We start from the raw sequence: 19152 nt of genomic DNA on the forward strand, positions 1-19152 counted from the left end.
TAATCCAACTGAGAGTTTTGAAATGGTGTCTGAAAGTACTGATGAGGTCAGTGCAGATGACGTGGTTTACATGGAGTATATTAACGCCTTTGATAAGATCCCACATGGAAGGCAGTTCCAAAACGGAAGTGCCAATGGGATTCATGCCAAGTTGGAAAGTTGGATCCACAATTGTTGAAGGGTTCTTTTTGTGATTGGAAGCCTTCCAACATTGAGTGAACCGAAGGGATCTGAGCAGAGGCTCACAGAAATACATTTAACAGACATCTGGATGGGTATATAAATAGGAAGGGTTGAGAAGAATATTGACAAAGTTCCAGCAAATGAGACTAGAAACATCATGCAAGAGTTGAAGCGAAGGATCTATTTCCATGCTGTGCATATCTATTATTCTATATCATAAAAGGACCCCGCTATAGAAGAGGAGGTGGTGGAGGTTATAAACCGCAAAGTTAGATAAATCCCCAGTACCTAATCAAATGTATTTCAGGGCATAGCGGGAAGCTAGGGAAGAAATTTTGCGGCCCCAATCAGAGATATTTGCACCACAGAGAGCCATCTGTGATGGGATGGAAGACTGAAGGATGGCATCGTGGGCAGTGAAGGAGGTTATCTAAGATTACAAAGGAATCTCGGTGATATGGCTGAATGGCTGAAAAACCGGAGATGGAATTCAATCTGAATAAATGCGACGAAATGCATTTGTGTCAACAAAGAAGGTAGGACCTTACACAATAAATGGTAGGACCTTCTACAGTGCTGTAGAACAGAGAGACCTCGGGGTTCAGGTACATTAATCTTTGAAGTTTGCAACGTGGATAGATGAAATGGTTTGAAATGTGCGTGTCACACTTGCTTTCATTGCTCAGTCCTTTGGATATAGGAGTTGGAAGTCACGTTGAGATAATACAGGCCATTGGTGAAGGTTCTTTTGCAATACAGCATCCACGTCTGTTCGCCCAGTTATAGGAAGAATATTATTAAGCTGGATAGATTTCAGATGAGATTTACCAGGAAGTTGCTAGGTACGGAATGTCTCAGTTATGAAGAAATGTGGGAGTTATTGTAAATTTTCATTGAAAGCTGAATGCTGAGAGGCGATCTGATAGAAGTGAATAAAATAATGAAGGTATAGATAGAGTTAATATTCGTTATCCTTTCCTGTGGACATGGCAGCTTCAAGAGTAGGGGCTACATTTTTAATTTGAGAGGACAGACATTGGTGGTGGGGTCCGTTTGGACCATCTGTGCCAACTCTCTCCCCTTCTTGGTTCACCTGGACCATTTATGACACCTCCCTCTCTCTCCATTTCCTGGACCTCTCCATCTTCATGAAAGAATGACCGACTTGACACTGACATTTTTTACAAACCTACCAACTCCCACAGCTACCTGGATTTCAACTCTGCCCACCCTACCACCTACAAAAATCCCATTGCATATTCCCATTTTCTCCGCCTTTGCCGTATCTGCTCCCAGGAAGACCAGTTCCACCACAGAACACATCATGGCCTCATTCCTTAGAGACCGCAATTTCCCTTCTCACTTGGTTAAAGTTGCCCTCCGACGCATCTCGTGCATATTCGGCCTCTCTACACTCAAATCACACCCCACAACCGTAACAAGGACAGAACACCCCCCCCCCCCCCGACCCCCGGTGCTCACCTTCCACCGTCCCAAGCTTCGCATAAATCACATCATATGACAACATTTCCGCCACCTCCAAACGGACCCCACCACCAGGGAATTTATTTCCCTCCGAACATATTTCCGCTTTCCTCAAAGAGCGTTCCCTTCGTGACTACAAGGGAGTTGCAGTGGGAATGGTCCCTGCAGAATGCAGATACGGGTGGGAAAGGAAATATATCGCTGGTAGTGTGGTCTGGCAGCAGTTAGTAGAATTGGCAGAGGTTAAGGCGCTGTATTTGGCGATTAGTGAGGTGGAAGGTGAGGCCTGGGATAAAATTCCTATTGTGGTTGAAGTGGTGGGGTAAAGGCGGCCATGTGGGAATTGGGGGATATGCGTTGGAGAACATTGTTGATCACGTTAGAGGAAATTTGCGATCCTTGAAATCGGAAAACTTTCTGAGATGTTCTGAAGGGGAATGGCTCCTCCTGGGTGAAAATATGGCAAAGTCGGAGAGATTATGTGTACTGGGTCACGTTCTTACGGGAGTATACTCGAGTGTGGATCAGGAGAGCAAAAAATGGGACATGAAATGGTTGAAACAGAATCCAAAGAGATGATGCAAATGCATCGCAGATAAAAGAATAACCAGGTAGAGAATAGGACCCCTTAAAGATTAACAAGGCCATCTATGGAACCACAGAAGGTGGTAGAGATATTATGCGAGTATTTCACATATCATTTTTATTACTGGAGAGTGACATGGCAGCTAAAGAGTTTGGAGAACTAAATAGTGATAACTTGATAAATGTTCATATTGCAGAGGAGTTAGTACTAGTTGTCTTAAATCACATCAAAGTGGATAAATCAATGGGACCTAATCAGGTGTATCTCAGAATTGTGTGGAAAGCTAGTGAGGTGATTGTTGGGCCCCTCAATGAGATATTTATATCATCGATAGTCACAGGTGAAGTTATGGAAGACGGGAGGTGCAATGATTTTAAGAAAGGTGGTTAGGAAAGGCCGCGGAACAATGGAACTATGAGCTTGAAGCCAGCACAGGCAAGTTGTTGGAAGGGACTCTGAGGAATAGAATTAACAAGTGCTTGCGAAGGCATGAAATGATTAGAGATAGTCAACATGGCTTTGTGCATGGGAGATTGTCTCACTAACTTGGTTGTGTCTTTTGAAGAAATTACCAAGAAGATTGAAGGCAGACTGTGGACGTTGTCAATATGTACTTCGGAAAGATATTCAACGAGGTTCCACAAAGTAGACTGGTGAGCAAGGTTAGATAACATGTAATGCATTGAGAACTAGCCATTCGGAAAGAAAATTGTCTTGAATATAGGAGACTGAGAGTGGTGATGGAGGGTTGTTTTATGGACTGGAGACCTGTGAGCAGCAGTGTGCTGCAGCGACAGATACTAGGTCTTTTTATGTAAATGACTTTAATGTGAATAGGCTGAGATAAGGGGAGTCATGGCTCTAGAAGTAAAGGTAGCAATAAAGAAGTGATAATGCGTGTGCAAAGAGAGATTATAGGGAGATTAGGAGCTGTGAATGACCAAGGCTGAAGCCAGTGTTATGTGACAAAATATGTGGGTGATGGGGGAATGGGTGAAGCGGAGGCAAAATGGAAAACAAGGGAGAAGGGTAGCAAAGGGGGAAGAGGAGAGGAAAAGGGTGATGAGAAAGTGGGGAATGAGGGAAAGAGAGACAACCAAAAAATAAGAGGTACAGAACAGTGAAAGACATATGTCAAAGGCAAATAAAATAAATGAAGTAAAATTACGGAGCAGAATGAAAGCAGAGGGGTCGAGATAGGATAATCATCTGATGGCAGGTGGGTTTTGGATGTGCATATATGAGGTATGGTCAGTAGGTTTACAAAATTGACCCAAGTTGGAGGTATACTGGAATGCGAGGAGTCGCAGGTCGGCAGAGTAGCGAAGGCAGCGTTTGGTACACTTACTGTTATTGGTCAATGCATTGAATTCAGAGGTTGTGACGTCATATTACGGCTCTATAGGACATTGATTAAAGCTCATCTGGAATTCTGTTTTCAGTTTCAAAATCCCTGTTCGAGCAATGAGGTTGTGAAACTTGAAAGGGGTCAGAAAATATTATCAAGGACTTTGCTAAAGTTGGACGGTTTGAACTATTGGGAAAACCTGAATAGTCTTGCTCTATTTTCGCTGGAGATTTAGAGCCTGAGAGGTGACCTTGTTAAGGTTTATAATCATGAGGGGCATGGGTCAGGTGAACAGTCTGCATCTTTTTCCCATGTTAGGTGGTCCAAACTAGAGGGCACATGCTTAAGGCGAGAGGGAAAAGATAAAAAGGGATCTAAGGGGTAACATTTTCACGTCGAGTGTGGTGTGTGCTTGGAATGAACTGCTTGAGGAAGGGGTGGAGGCTAGTACAATTGTAACATTTAAAAGCATCTGATTATGTACATGAAGAGGAACATTTAGAGGGACATGAGCCAGCCCATGGTAAATGGCACTCCATTAGTTTAGGATTTCTAGTTGGCGTGCATGAGTTGGACTCTAGGGTCTGTTTCAGTGTTGGACATATCTATGACATTAAGAAATTATATTTAAGATAGGTTTCTCTTTTTTGGACAAGTAGTACAACTTTAGATAATTCTCCTTGGAGCTGAGAAGATTAAGCAATGATTTTGACAAGGAACAGCTTTTTCTTCAGAGAGATTTAATTGACAGAGAAGCAGAGACAAATTATTAACGTTGTCACAATTTTCAGTAACTACTTTCAGGTAATTGGCAAATAATGCAGGTTGCAAATGTGAATATTATTTTACTCAGTAAGTTCTGAGCATCTGGAACAGTCTGAATGGCAGCTGGAAACAGATTCAGCAGTTATTCTCAAACAGATTTAGAATTTTACTTTTTAAGGAAACATGTAGATAGCTATGGACAAATAGGAGGGGGGTTCGGGATAGAATGGCAGCATCTCCAGAGGGACAGCCACAATTGGTTCAATAGCCCCCAGCCCCTGTGCTCTGTGATAATGCCCCATTCACTATGATTGGGTATATGAATGGGAAAGGTTTAGAGGGTTATGGCCGAACAGCTGGCAAATGGGGCTCAATTGATTTAGTATCCCCAGTTGGCAGGGGCGTTTGGACAAAAGGGTCTGTTTCTGTGCTGTACATCTCTATTATACTAATAAATTAAAATATGAATCTCTTTTATTGAGAGGTAGCAGAAGATGAGATAATTTCCAGGGAGCTGAAACGTTTAAGCAGTGATTTCAACCAGGAACAGATTTGTTTCCAGGCTACTTAATTTACAAAGTCAGAGAGAGAAATCATAACGTTGTCACAATTTTTAGTAACTATTAAACTTGGCAAATCATGCAAGGTTGAAAGGTGAAGATTATTTTGCTCAGTAAAGTATGAGCATCGGGAACGGTTCTGCATCTTCTGATTGTTGTTTCTGATTTATTGCATCCACAGTTCATCCACTGCTGAATGATTCAGCAGTCATTCTCAAACAGATTTGGAATGTAATTTTTGAAGGACAGATTTGGACAGCTATGAACAAATGGAAGGGGAGTTGGGACAGATTTGCAGCATCTCCAGAGGGAGAGAGTATAGCCCCAATGGGCTGAATAGCCGCCAGTCCTGTCATCTGTGATACTGCCCCATTCATTGTAATGATGAAGCTCATCCCAGAGCAGAGAGAGGGAGGATCCCACCACTCACCTCACAACGGGGCCCGGTTGATTGACGGCAGCGCCAGACCAATAGGACGTGAGTTTGTGTGGATAACACGTGACCATGAGCTGTGCAGGCACTATGTCACTGTGAGGGGGAACTCAGTGAATGTGAAGGGAATGGGAGAGACAGCAGACACTGTGTAGAAATGGCGTCAGTGTTAACTGGGAGGGTGTATAAACTACAGGTAAATTAGAACCAAATGAACTGTGGATGCTGTAAATCAGAAACAACAATCAGAAGATACAGAAGCATCTGTGAAGAGAACTCAGTGTTAACGTTTCGGATCCAGTGAAACTTCCTCAGAACTGATGGTATGACGGTTTCTATGCGGAAGGTATATTATACACAGTGTGGAGAACATTTGGATCAAGGAGTAGCTAAAGATCTGGCTGGGAGGGTGAATAGCTCTTAATGGAGACTGTTAGTGGCTAACCATAGGTATTGTGGAATGGCGAGTTATGTAATGACAAGACCTGGTGTGTGAGTTAGGGGCATAAGACATGTGGGAATTCAGGCCAGATAACTAGTGAACTCAGTGTTATGTCCGGAGTGCAGCAGCATTCCCAAGCGCAAAATGAAGTATTCTTCCAGCTTATGCTGATCTCCGCTGGAAGACTGCAGTACGCCTGAGTCAGATGTTAGCGAAAGAACAGGGGAGGGTGTTAAAGTGGCAGCAACTAGAAGGTCAGAGTTACTTGCAGACAGAGTACAGATCATCTGACGTCATTTCTGTCAACTCCAAGATGCCGCTATCAAACATTCCCCTCCCATCCCTTGTCCACCTTTTGCAGGGACAGTTCCCTCGCGGACACCCTGATCCACTCCTCATTCACTCCAAACAGCACCCACCGCCAATCCAGCACATTCCCCTATAACCGCCCAGGGTATAACACGTGCCTATTGACTTTCTTCTTCCTCAGTATCCAAGAGCCACAACACACCTTCTAGTTGTCTGTCTTTTTTAACACACCACTCTGTTCCCTGGCAAATATATCTGTTTCAGGCTTGCTGCAGCATTCCAGGGAAGCTCAGCACAAGCTGGAAACGCAGCACCTAATATTCTGCTTGGGGACTGTGCAGCCTTACAGACCCAATATCATGTTGAATAATATTAGGCCTTTCTCCCAGCCCCTTACCAAACACACCAGGTCTTGATATCACATAGCCTGCCTTTGCACACGACATGTTGAATATTTGCAGGGCCGAAAAGCTTTACACCATTTTTCCGTTTGATATTAGATGGATATGCTTGATGTGTATTAGCTACACCTAGGTCTCAGGAATAGCTAATGTAGAAAAAAAAATCATGCAACAAAAAACGTGATCCCTTGAACCGTCCCAGTAAATCAAATTAAACTCCATTTGCCTTTCTTCAGCCCATTCTCCCAATTGATCAAGATCCCTTTCCAATCATAGATAATCTTTGTTACGATGCACTTTAACATTTTAATGTCACGCAAACGAACCATACTTTGTGCACTCTTATCCCCAAATCATCTATGTACATGGCAAATAAAAATGGACACAGCACCGATTGCAGTGGAGCACTGCTGGTCACAGACGTCCAGTCTGAAAAGCAACCCTACACTATTGCTCTGTCTCCTGCTTTTCAGTTAATTTTCTATCCAGTTGGCAAGCTGTCCCTGAATCCCATGTGATCGAACTTTACAAATTCGTTTCCCATGCAGAACCTTTTCAAAGGCTTTACTAAAGTCAAAATAAACAATGTCTAATGCCCTGCAGTCATTGATTTTCTTGGTGACTAACTTAAAAATTCAATCAAGTTTGTGAGACACCCTCTTACATAACCATACTGAATATCCATAATCATTCCTTAGCTCTCCAAAAATATGCAAATCCTAATCTTCAGAATCACCTCCAACAGCTTCCACATCTCTGAAGTCAGGCTCAGAGGTCTACATTTCCCAGGCCTTCCTTATATCCTCTCTTTAACAAAGGTGCAATATTAGCCACTCTTCAGTCATCAGGCAGTTCACCTGCTGTTGTCAGTTGTACACATATTTCTCTGTGGTGCCCCCAATTTCCTCCCACCCAAACCGTTCCCGTACAATCACTTTAGTTCATTTCCCTATCTTATATGCCAAGAAAATGTCAGGTGTTGTTCGATTTCTGACAGAAATATTGCATATTGATAAAGAATATTGTCTTGAACTCATTTCACAAACTCTGAACCAATCAAACCTTTCACACTATGGTAGTCTAAGTCAATGTTTGAAAAAAATGAATCATCCACTATTACAACATTATTCTGACTTTATATCAGAGATCTCTCTGTCTATTTGTTCCTTGCGTTCTCTCTAAATATTGAAGCGTCTATAGTGCCATTCAACTAAGGTGATTTTTTTTTTATTACTTTGAAAACACAATTTCTTTTGAAATAAAGCTCTCATCCACAATTTGAAAATAGATCTTGTTTTGCTTATTCACACCGAGAATGTAGGTATTTTCCCAGAAGATAATTGAGAGTCAGCCACATTGCTATGGGTCTGGAGTGATATGTTGGCTAGACCAGGTGAGGTTGATAGTTTCCTTCCCTAAAGGACATTAATGAATCAAATGTTTTTTTTTCTTCTCACAATCGACAATCATTTCATGATCATCATTAGACTTTTCATTCTAGATTTTATTGAATTCAGATGACACCATCAGCCATTTTGGGATTCTAACCCTAATCCTCGGAACATTGCACATACTACTCGTCTGTCAAGAATACCATTCGGCCATTGCCTCCCTTTTTACTCAGGTTCAAAACAAAAAGGTCAGTCAATCTACGTGTACAATTTGAGATTACGCACTGAAACGTCCATGTATCGGCCTCTCCAAGAGGTCATCTCACAGAAGTCTGCATGGGGGGAGAAAATATTTCACTCTTTTGGATTTTTATTTTATATTTTTGAGATAAAAGAAACAAAAAATGAATCGAAATGAAAATCTTGTATCACAGACATGTAATCCCTGAAACTGGAGGGGCGATTACAGAGCTAGGGAGGGATGTGAGACTTGAGGGGCATTACAGAGACAGGGAGGGCTGTGAGGCTAAAGGGGACCATTGTCCAAACATCGCCGGTGTACATGGACTGCAGCATTTCAGGAAGGCAGTTTCCACCACCTTCTCCAAGTCAAATAAAAATAGTCAATAAATACTGGTCTGTGCAGCAAAGGCAACCCTCAGCGAATAAAACGAAAGCAGTGAACTCTCTCGGCTGACTGGCTGTGAAGTTAGAAACCTCCCTGGAAATGGAGCTGGGAGAAAAGAGACACAAAGTGACGTTTCACAACTGCTCTCAGAAAGACCTCAATCTCAGAACTACTAACAGTCAGGGATCATCTCAGTGGGTATCAATCTCTTAAAACAACAATCTTATTCTGTTTTAGTTTGATCCGTCTCCAGTTGTGAGTAAAGTGATGGTTTCTTTTTAATATGTCTTACGGTTTCTTGATTACATTTTTAAAATGTAAGACATAGGCATTAAGTTAGTCTCGGGCAGTATTTTGTAGATCATTAAGACTGTGCCTTTTTCTGGATTTGTAGATTGTTAACGTGGAGAGATGGCCTGTTTCCAGGGACATGCTGCTCCTGTCGGATGTGTGAGATTAAGGAGAGTTTCAATGATCCTGATGATTATATCTGAAGGAGGTGTGATTGCAAGTCCTATCGGATTTCATGGATTGGTTGGGGAGGGATTAAATGATTTGGAGACGCCGGTGTTAGATTGGGGTAGATAGAGTTAAAAATCAGACAACATCAGGATATAGTTCAACAGATTTATTTGGAAGCACTAGCTTTCGTTGCACTGTTCCTTCATCAGATGATTGTGGAGTGATTGCAAGCAGTGAGGAATTGACAAGAGCCAGGGGGTGTCAAAGGTGGCCGTCTCAGGATGGTAGAATATTGCAGATACGGTCAGGTAGATGGGTTACATCCACGAAAGTTACAAGGGTTAGGCAGGTAATGTAGAAGTCTCCTGTGCCTGTCCCCACCTCAAAAAAAGTATTCTGGTTTGGAAAATTTAGTGGTAAATAGACGTTCAGGGAAAAGTAGCACGAGCAGCCAAGTTACTGGTGCTGAGACTGGCTCTACTCTAATGTGAGGTATATCAGGATCCAGATAATCAATTGTGATTGGGTACTCTCTCACAAGGGGCACAGACTGCCGTTTCTGCAGCTGACAGTAAGACATCAGAATGTGTTGGTGCCTCCCTCATGCCAGGATCAAGGATGCCTCAGATTGAGAGCAAAATATATTCAAAGAGGAGAATCATCAGTGGGAGGTCATTGCACATTAGTACCAATGACAGAGGATGGGGGTCCTGATGAGAGAATGCAGGAAATTATGTAGGAGGTTAAAAAACAGTTTCTCAAGGATAGTAATATCTAGATTACTCCCGGTGCAACATGCTAGTGAGAGTAGGAATATCAGGATGGAGGAGATGAATGTGTGGCGAAGGAGCTGTTGCAGGGGAGAAGGAATGACATATTTGGATCATGGGAATTTCTTCTGGCGTATATCTGACCTACATAGCAAGGAAAGATTGCACCTGCATTGGAAGGGGACTAAAATCCAGGCAGGGAGATTTGCTAGTGCTGCTCAGGGGGCATTAAACGAGTGATGGAGTAGGGGTAAACCCAAAGAGACAGAGAGAAAACACTTAAATGTGAGGCTGACAAGCAAGAGGTCAGACAAGCAAGTGCAAGCCACAGAATGAGGTGCGACCGTGCAGTTACACTGCTTGTATTTCAGTCTTGACCAGTCAGGCAGATGAGCGCAGGTTTTGGTTTTGAACATGGCACTGCGTTATTATCGCAACTACAAAGGCATGACTCAGAGGTGGATAGGACTAGCAGCTCAATGTTCCAAGATATCAATGTTATAGCAAGGAGAGAAAGGGAGAATAGAGCAGGGGGAGTGGCGATTTTGTTTAAGGATAACATTATGGCTGGAATTCAGGAGGACATTCCTGGGAGCCCATCCAGATACGTTGTTTGATTGGAACGGAGAAATAAAAAAAAGTGATGGTCTCCTTATTGGGATTGTGCGATCGACACCACCCACCCTTCCCCAACCCAACACCCCCCCCCCCCCCTCTCCCCCACCCCAACAGTCAGTTGGGAATTGACAAACAAATTTACCGGAAGATCTCAGGTATCTGAAAGAATAATGTGGTTGTAATGATAAGGAGTTCCAACTTTCCAAACTAAGCCTCGGAATGTTGTTAATGGCTTGGATGGAAAGGTGTTTGTTCAATGTATACGAGAACATTTTTGGTTCATATTGTAAGATGTACCTACTAGAGAAGGAACAAAACTTAACCTTGTTTTTTTCATTTATTCACAGGATGAGGAGGTCACTGGCTGGGCCAGCAATTATTGCTCATCCCTAATTATCCAGAAGGCAGTTAAGAGACTACTACGTTGCTATAGGTCAGGAGTCACATGTAATCCAGATCAGATAAGGATGGCAGATTCCTTCCCAGAGCGACATTAGAGAATGATTTATATAAATGACTTGCATGTGGATATATATTATCTGGGCAGGTTATTGCTGAGCAGCTGCTGCGTGAGAGCATTGTTGGCGACATCTTCCATTACTTTACTACAGATCGAGTGTGGACTTATGGATGGAAATTGGCTGGGTTAGCTGGTTCTTGTGTTTCTGCATTGAACATACCCAGGCAGCGTTCCACATTGTCAGTCGATGCCAGTGCTGGAGCGGTACGAGGTTTGTGGTTGGACAGTTCTGGAGCACGATCTATCATTACCATAGCTCGAATGTTGGCAGGGCTCACACCCCTTACACTCTTTGTCCATTTCTTGATATTATTTGAACTGAAACGATTGGTTAAGCATCTATGATGTTGGGGACCACTGGAGAAGGCTGAGATAGAAAATTGCGGCAAATGCTGTCGTCCTAGCTTTTGCATGAATGTGTGAGGCCCCTCCATCAAGTAAGGGTGGGGATATTCAATGATGCTTCCTCCAATGAGTTGGTTAATTGTCCATCACCATTCATGACAGAATTGCAGAGCTCAGATATAATCCATTGGTTGTGGGAACGCTTAGTTATATTTCTTGTCGCTTGTGCTGTTTGGAATGCTCGTTTGGTAGCTCTTTTAGGTATAGTACAAGATTACAGTGGTGCTGGAAAAGCACAGCAGGTCAGGCAGCATCTGAGGAGCAGCAAAATCGAAGTTTTTGGCAGCATCCTTTCATCTTGCACTGAACCAGGATTGATCCACTATCTTGATGGTAATGGTTAAGTGGGGGTATGCCAGGCCATGAGATTTCAGGTTGTGCTGGAGTGCAATTATGCTATTGTTGTTCCACAGTGCCTCAGAGATGCCCCGTTTTGAGATCCGCCATCTGCCCGAAGTATATCCCATTCAGCAAAGAGATAGCGTCTGTAAACACAGTGGAGACTACTCTCCACTTGAATGCAAGGCATTGTCTCCAAAGGACTGTGTGATGGTCGTTCTTACTGCTGCTGTTATGGACAGATGTATCTGTAGCTGGTCAATACATAACAATGAGATCAAGTATGTTTTTTCCTCGGCTTGGTTCTCTCACCACCTGCTGCAGGCCCAGTTTAGCAGCTACGTCCTTTAGAACCCAACCAGCTGAGTCACTATTCCTGTTGCTGAGTTACTCTTAGTGGTGCATATTGAAAACCCATACCGAGAGTACGGTTAGCACCATTTACACCCTCAGTGATTCATACAAGTGTTGCTCAACATGGAGGAGTACTGATTAATCAGCCGAGGGAGGACGGTATATGGTAATCAGCAGGAGCCATGAGACATTCTGCCGTCTTCTGTTAATGCTGAGTACTCCCTGGGCAAGTCCTTCCTGTCTGTACACCACTGTGCCACCACATCTGTCTGGTCTGTCCTGCTGGTGGGATAGGACATATCTAGGAATGGTGATTCTGGGTTCTCGTTATTGTCAGTAATTTATGATTCCGTGAGTAAGACTATGTCAAGCTGTCCCATGGTTAGTCTGTGAGACAGCTGTCCACATATTCGTACTTACGCCTAATGTTAGTGAAGAGAAATTTGCAGGGTTGAGAGGGTTGATTCTGTGGTTGTATTTTCTGATGCCTTGGTAGATGTCATGTGATCCATCCAGTTTATTTTCTTTGCTGAGACTTTACAGTGATGAAGACAATGAGTAGCTTGCTGGGCCACTGCTACATTGGCAGTTACCTTTCCCAGGAGGGCATTGGGGATTTATTCCGCCATTGGCAATTGTTCAATGGAGATCAGTCGGTTCGTAATTTCAGTTGTTTTTTTTATTGAATTCAGATTCCACTATCAACCGAGGTAGGATTCGAATCCGGACTTCAGTTACACATTTTAATATTCTGGATAGAAGTTAAATACATCAGGTTTGTTCACTCATTTTAAATATCACTAACCCAGGATTTGTTTCTTTGTTGAACACTGTCCATCATCCTGTCTTCTCCATTCTCCCCAACAAGTGAGGAGCACATGCAGTTTCTCTGTCACTAATATTGAGACAATCCGATCAGCTGCATCTGCTGCTTCCATCCCTTTCATTAGCCTACCAAGCCAAACTGCCTCATGTGGTTCTCACCGTTTGAGTCTTAAACTAACAGCTTTCTCCATTTTCTTGTCAAGCTTAATTAGAGCTCATCTTGACCCTTTCCCCTAGCCTCACTAAACTAAAGGATCTAAAACTTTGCCTTCTCCTCCTCCTCATCAGTCTCCCTCACCACATCTCAGATATTGTTTTTTGTTCTGTCTGTCTTTTCTCGTTATGTCCTTCTCACCCATTCCGCTAAATCTAATATTTGAGCTCACTGTCGTTGGAAACTCTTGCTCCATCTCCACTTTGCCTTTCCTTTCTGAATTCCTTTATTTGGTGTCCCTCCAGGAATATTCCTTAGTCCCTCCTGTTTCTCAGCTACGTACATCCAGGAGATGACATCGTTCAAAATATCGTGTTGGGTTTCACACGTACTTAAACAATACATGTACTGTATTGTACCTCATCATCATCCTCACGAGGTGGCATAATGGCACTGTGTTTAGCACTGCTGCCTCACAGCACCAGTGTCCCTGGTTCGAATCCAGCCTTGGGTGACTGTCGATGTGGAATTTGTACATTCTCCTCATGTCTCGGTGGGCTTCCTTCGGGTGTTCCGGTTTCCTCCCACAGTCCAAAGATGTGCAGGTCAGGTAAATTGGCCATGCTAAATTTCCCGTAGTGTTAGGTGCATTAGTCAGATGGAATTCGGTCTGGTTGGGTTAGTCTTCGGAGGGTCGGTGTGCACTGGTTGGGACGAAGGGCCTGTTTTCACACTGTATGTAATCTAATCTATTCGAATCACTCTCCATTGCTGCACTGTTACAGTTATCAAATTCAAAGTTTGTGTGAAGATTTGTAACTTGGGTGCTCGTTGTTGTGGTTCTGTTCGCCAAGCTGGAAGTTTTTGTTGCAAACGTTTCGTCCCCTGGCTAGGTGACATCCTCAGTGCTTGGGAGTCTCCTGTGAAGCGTTTATAAGATTAGATTAGATTAGATTAGATTAGATTAGATTAGATTAGATTACTTACAGTATGGAAATAGGCCCTTCGGCCCAACAAGTCCACACCGCCCCACCGAAGCGCAACCCACCCATACCCCTACATCTACCCCTTACCTAACACTACGGGCAATTTAGCATGGCCAATTCACCTGACCTGCATATCTTTGGACTGTGGGAGGAAACCGGAGCACCCGGAGGAAACCCACGCAGACACGGGGAGAATGTGCAAACTCCACACAGTCAGTCGCCTCAGGCGGGAATTGAACCCGGGTCTCTGGCGCTGTGACGCAGCAGTGCTAACCACTGTGCCACCGTGCCGCCCACTTTTCCTCCGGCATTTATAGTGGCCTGTCCCTGCCGCTTCCGGTTGTCAGTTTCAGCTGTCCACTGTCGTGGCTGGTAATATTGGGTCCAGGTCGATTTGTTTATTGATGGAGTTTGTGGATGAGTGCCATGCTTCTAGGAATTCCCTGGCTGTTCTTTGGTTGGCTTGCGCTATAATGGTAGTGTTGTCCCAGTCGAATTCATGTTGCTTGTCGTCTGCATGTGCCTAAGCGCCACATACGAACAACTCCGGTTCCTGCATGAATGCCGAAAGAATCGAATCCTTCCACCATGTGTCAGATATAGACCGCCAGTCAACAACCCACAAGCCAGAGACACAGCCAGACAGAACGGATTCAGGATGATCCAGGTAATGATTACGGACCCTCACAACCGACTTCACAGATGCAGACAAGAAATTGCGCGCCAAAGGTCGTTAATTTCAAAAACCACTATTTGGAATGGACCCGGACCATAGAACAGGCTGTCAGTATAGGACAGAACAGGACTACACACCGCAAATAAAACGGCACTAAAAGAAAAATTTGCCAAATTAACACACAACAAAGAAGACACCACAACACACACCTGTGTTAAAAACCTCTCCAACAGACAGCTAACAGACACGGAAAGAACAATACTGGCCAAGGGACTCAACTACAACCACAGGGACGCCAAGACAGCAGACTTCCTAGCAGCACTAGGAAGCACACTCAGGAACAATGGACTGACAGAAGAGACAGAACAAACAGTGAGACAAAGTATCGTACCTCTGATAACAAGGAAAAGACAAACACATAACCTCAACACCAAGGAGAGTGAAGCACTAAAATCACTAAGAAACGATAAGAACATAATCATACTACCAGCAGACAAAGGAAGAATGACGGTCATCCTGAACAAAGCAGAGTACACCCAAAATGCACAACAACTACTTGCAGATACCAACACCTACCAAAAGAGGGAGTTTGACCCCACCCCACAGCTCACTAATAGGATAAACAACACACTGAGGAATCTACAAAAAACCGACAGATAACCAGGTCTGACCTACAAAGAATGAAACCTGAAAGCAACAACACCCCCAGATTATATGGACTACCCAAAGTGCACAAACCAGACATCCCACTCAGACCCATCGTATCACTACCAGGGACACCATCACACAAACTGGCTAAAGAACTACAGCAGAAACTGAAACACCTGATCAACGGATCCAGACACTGTATACAATCAACACAGGAATTCTTGAACATCATCAGAAATATAAACATAGACAAAGAAGAAACCATGGTCTCATTCGACGTAACGGCACTGTTCACCTCTATTGACAAAACCCTAGCAAGAGAAACATTAGCCAACCTGCTGGACAGACATAACAGACAACAGGACGTTGAACCTACCAACAAAGACGGCATACTTAAACTACTAGACTTGTGCCTCACAACACACTTCACATTCAACAACCAGAATTTACTAACAAATCAACGGAACACCAATGGGCTCACCGATCTCGGGACTCATAGCAGAGCAGTAATGCAAACGTTAGAACAAACAGTCCTACCACAAATTCAACCCAAACTCTGGTCAGATACGTGGATGACACCTTTGTAATAATTAAAAACACGGAAATAGAGAAAACATACCGGATCATCAACTCTACACTCACAGGCATCCGATTCACGAGAGAAGAAGAAAAGGAAACCAACTCCCTTTCCTAGACGTGATGGTACAGAGAACACCAAACGGAGAATTCACCACAAAGGTACACAGGAAAGCCACACACACAGATCAAGTCCTGAACTATGAAAGCAACCACCCCAACACACACAACCGAAGTTGCATAAAGTCACTATTCAAAAGGGCCACAACACAATGCAGCACACCAGAACTGCAAAAAGAGGAAGAGGAACACCGATACAAGGTATTCGCCAAAAACGGATACCCTCGCAATTTCATCAACAGATGCCTAAGGGATAGACCACGGAACGAGGACCTGCCACAACCCAAAGGACTAGCCCCACTACCATATATCAAGAACATCTCTGAACTGACAGCCAGACTACTGCGACTACTAGGACTCATAATAGCACACAAACCAACAGCCACACTCAGACAACAACCCACCAGAACGAAGGACCCGATACCCAGCATGAGAAAAACTAATGTAGTGTACAAACTCCCATGCAAGGACTGCACAAAACACGATATAGGACAAACAGGAAGACAGCTAACGATCCGCATCCACGAACATCAACTAGCCACGAAACGACACGACCAGCTATCCCGAGTAGCCACACATGCAGACGACAAGCAACATGAATTCGACTGGGACAACACTACCATTATAGGGCAAGCCAAACAAAGAACAGCCAGGGAATTCCTAGAAACATGGCACTCATCCACAAACTCCATCAACAAACAAATCGACCTGGACCCAATATACCGGCCACGACAGCGGACAGCTGAAACTGACAACCGGAAGCGGCAGAGACAGGCCACTATAAATGCCGGAGGAAACACCACAGAAGCGCTTCACAGGAGGCTTCCAAGCACTGAGGATGTCACCTAGACAGGGGACGAAACGTTTGCAACAAAAACGTCCAGCTCGGCGAACAGAACCACAACAGTTATCAAATTGTTTATCACGCTTTTTCTATCCGATTCAGTGGTAGTTCTTCCAATGAAACATTGCAATGTTTGAACCCAATGCATTCAGTTGCTATTACAAATTAATTTCCCTTTCAGCTGAGCTCCTCCCTCTGACTGGGATCTCTCTGAGGCAGAACTACACTCTGCACAATATTGCTCGCAATTCTGACCCCAAGGTTAGCTTCTGATCAGACATCTACACAATTACAAACACCAGGAATTACAATCTCTTCAATGTTGCTTGTCTCCTCTTCAGCCCAGCTCCATTGCTACGGAAACCCCCTACCCGTGTCTGTGTTGCTGTATGCCTGATGAATCCGAAACAGAACCACTGATTCCGTAAATGATGCAGAATCTGGTTCTGGACACACCCATGTTTGGAACCATCTTCTGAGTATTTACCCTGTCAAACCCCTTAAGAATCATATATGTTTCAATCGGATCACCTCTCATTCTCCCAAAATCCAGGGAGAAGATTCCCAATTTCAACAGCCATTGCTTAAATGATAATCCCTCCAAATCAGGGATTATCCCAGTCAATGTTCTCTGAAATGCCTCCAATGAAGTGAAACATTTCATAAAATAAACGGACCAAAACGTCTTGCATTACTCCAGATGCGGTCTCATTCGCACTTCGGACAGTTGCCCTAAGTATATACTCAGAATACTTACACTGCAAACCCCTTGAAATAAGGAACAGCATTCTTATTTCCCTTCTTAATGACCTGTTGTCACTGCGTGCTAGCTTTCTGTGTTTTCTGCGCAATTACCTTTAGCTTTATACAGTTTACACCATATAAATAGTACGCTGTTCTTTTAGTATCTCCCCAAAATGAACAACTTCACAATTTCCCAAGTTATATTCCATTTTCGAACTTGTTGCTCACTGCTCCTGTAAATATCTCTCTGTATTATCATCCTCTTGGAAATTTAATGGTATGCTTTTCTCGGAGATTTCACACCTCATTCTTCTAAACATTTCCTGGGAGTTCTGGGCAGTGAGCAGCATGCTCAGTTGTTCTCTTTTTCGGGATACACTATGGAATGATTGCAAAGGCATTGCTGACCATTCTTCAGAATGCCGATAACCTGCCCATCAAGCTGCATTCGCCTTTCGCACCCAATGTCTTATTCGTGAGGTGCAGTGGCAACTCGGAAGGAATGAAATGAAGCAAATCCTGCTCACCGCACATCAACAGCTCTTGGAATATTCTGTCCCATGTGTCAAAAATCTGTTCTGTTCAGTCACATGAAGTCCCAAGGTGCAAACTCATAGAAATCCACATAGATTGTCCCCTGTATTGACTGCTGATGTCCACAAGGGGTAATGTCTCCAGTCATCCTGCGGCAGTAGGAGGGGATGGTTTGAGTTTCCAATCTTAACTGACAGTGACGGGTTTTATAAACTTGTATTACAGGATATGACAGGTGAACATTCAGATTGTAATCTCAGTCACTGCAACGCCAAACTCTAACAGAATTACTCAATTCATCAGGACCTGGATATTTGCATTGTATATGAGTATTGTTTTCCAGTTCGTTCTCATTTGCTGCATAAAAGTTTTCCTTTGAATCGAACCATTCTCGAAATAGATTTCCCCGAACTCTTCAATATCTGTCCTGTAATCCTTTCATACTGTGCTGATGAGTGTTAAGTTTATCAATTTGATGTATATCTTTTTTTAACGCCGATCTCACAGCTCCCCACAATTTCCTTTGCTACAAGGAGAAAAATATCAGTTTCTCCAAACCCCTGATTCCACAATGTCTGTTTGCTCTCTATAAGGTCACAACAGGATTGTGTTGGACGATTCTCCACCTACCTGCATCAGTGCAGCTCCCAACAATATGAAAGAAAGTTAACATCCTCCAGGACAAATGACTGTGCCTGAATAGTGTCCTATCCACCACGTTCAGCATTTCCCCTCTCCACCCCCGAGGCACTGTGGGATCACTGTGTAAAAGGTAAAGACAGAATTGACTTAGCAGACCGTAAGGCTGCTCTTTCATTAGGGAGAAATGACTGGTGCTATTTTAAGCTGAAGGTTATAACAGCCCAGACAAGGGGAGAGGTTTAGAGGAGAGTCCATCTCTTGCAGATGGATATACTTGATGTGTATCATCAACACCCATGTCTCTGCTACTAAAATTCGCCATTCTTTGAACCATCCTGGTAAATCTCCTATGCACTCTCTCTGGGATCCTGCCAAATGTACCAACGTGTGAGTGATCTCTGGAA

The sequence above is a fragment of the Chiloscyllium plagiosum genome, unplaced genomic scaffold, assembly GCF_037043375.1.
Source record: "Chiloscyllium plagiosum isolate Xiang-an unplaced genomic scaffold, Cpla_swu_hap1 HiC_scaffold_39, whole genome shotgun sequence".
Taxonomy (NCBI): domain Eukaryota; kingdom Metazoa; phylum Chordata; class Chondrichthyes; order Orectolobiformes; family Hemiscylliidae; genus Chiloscyllium; species Chiloscyllium plagiosum.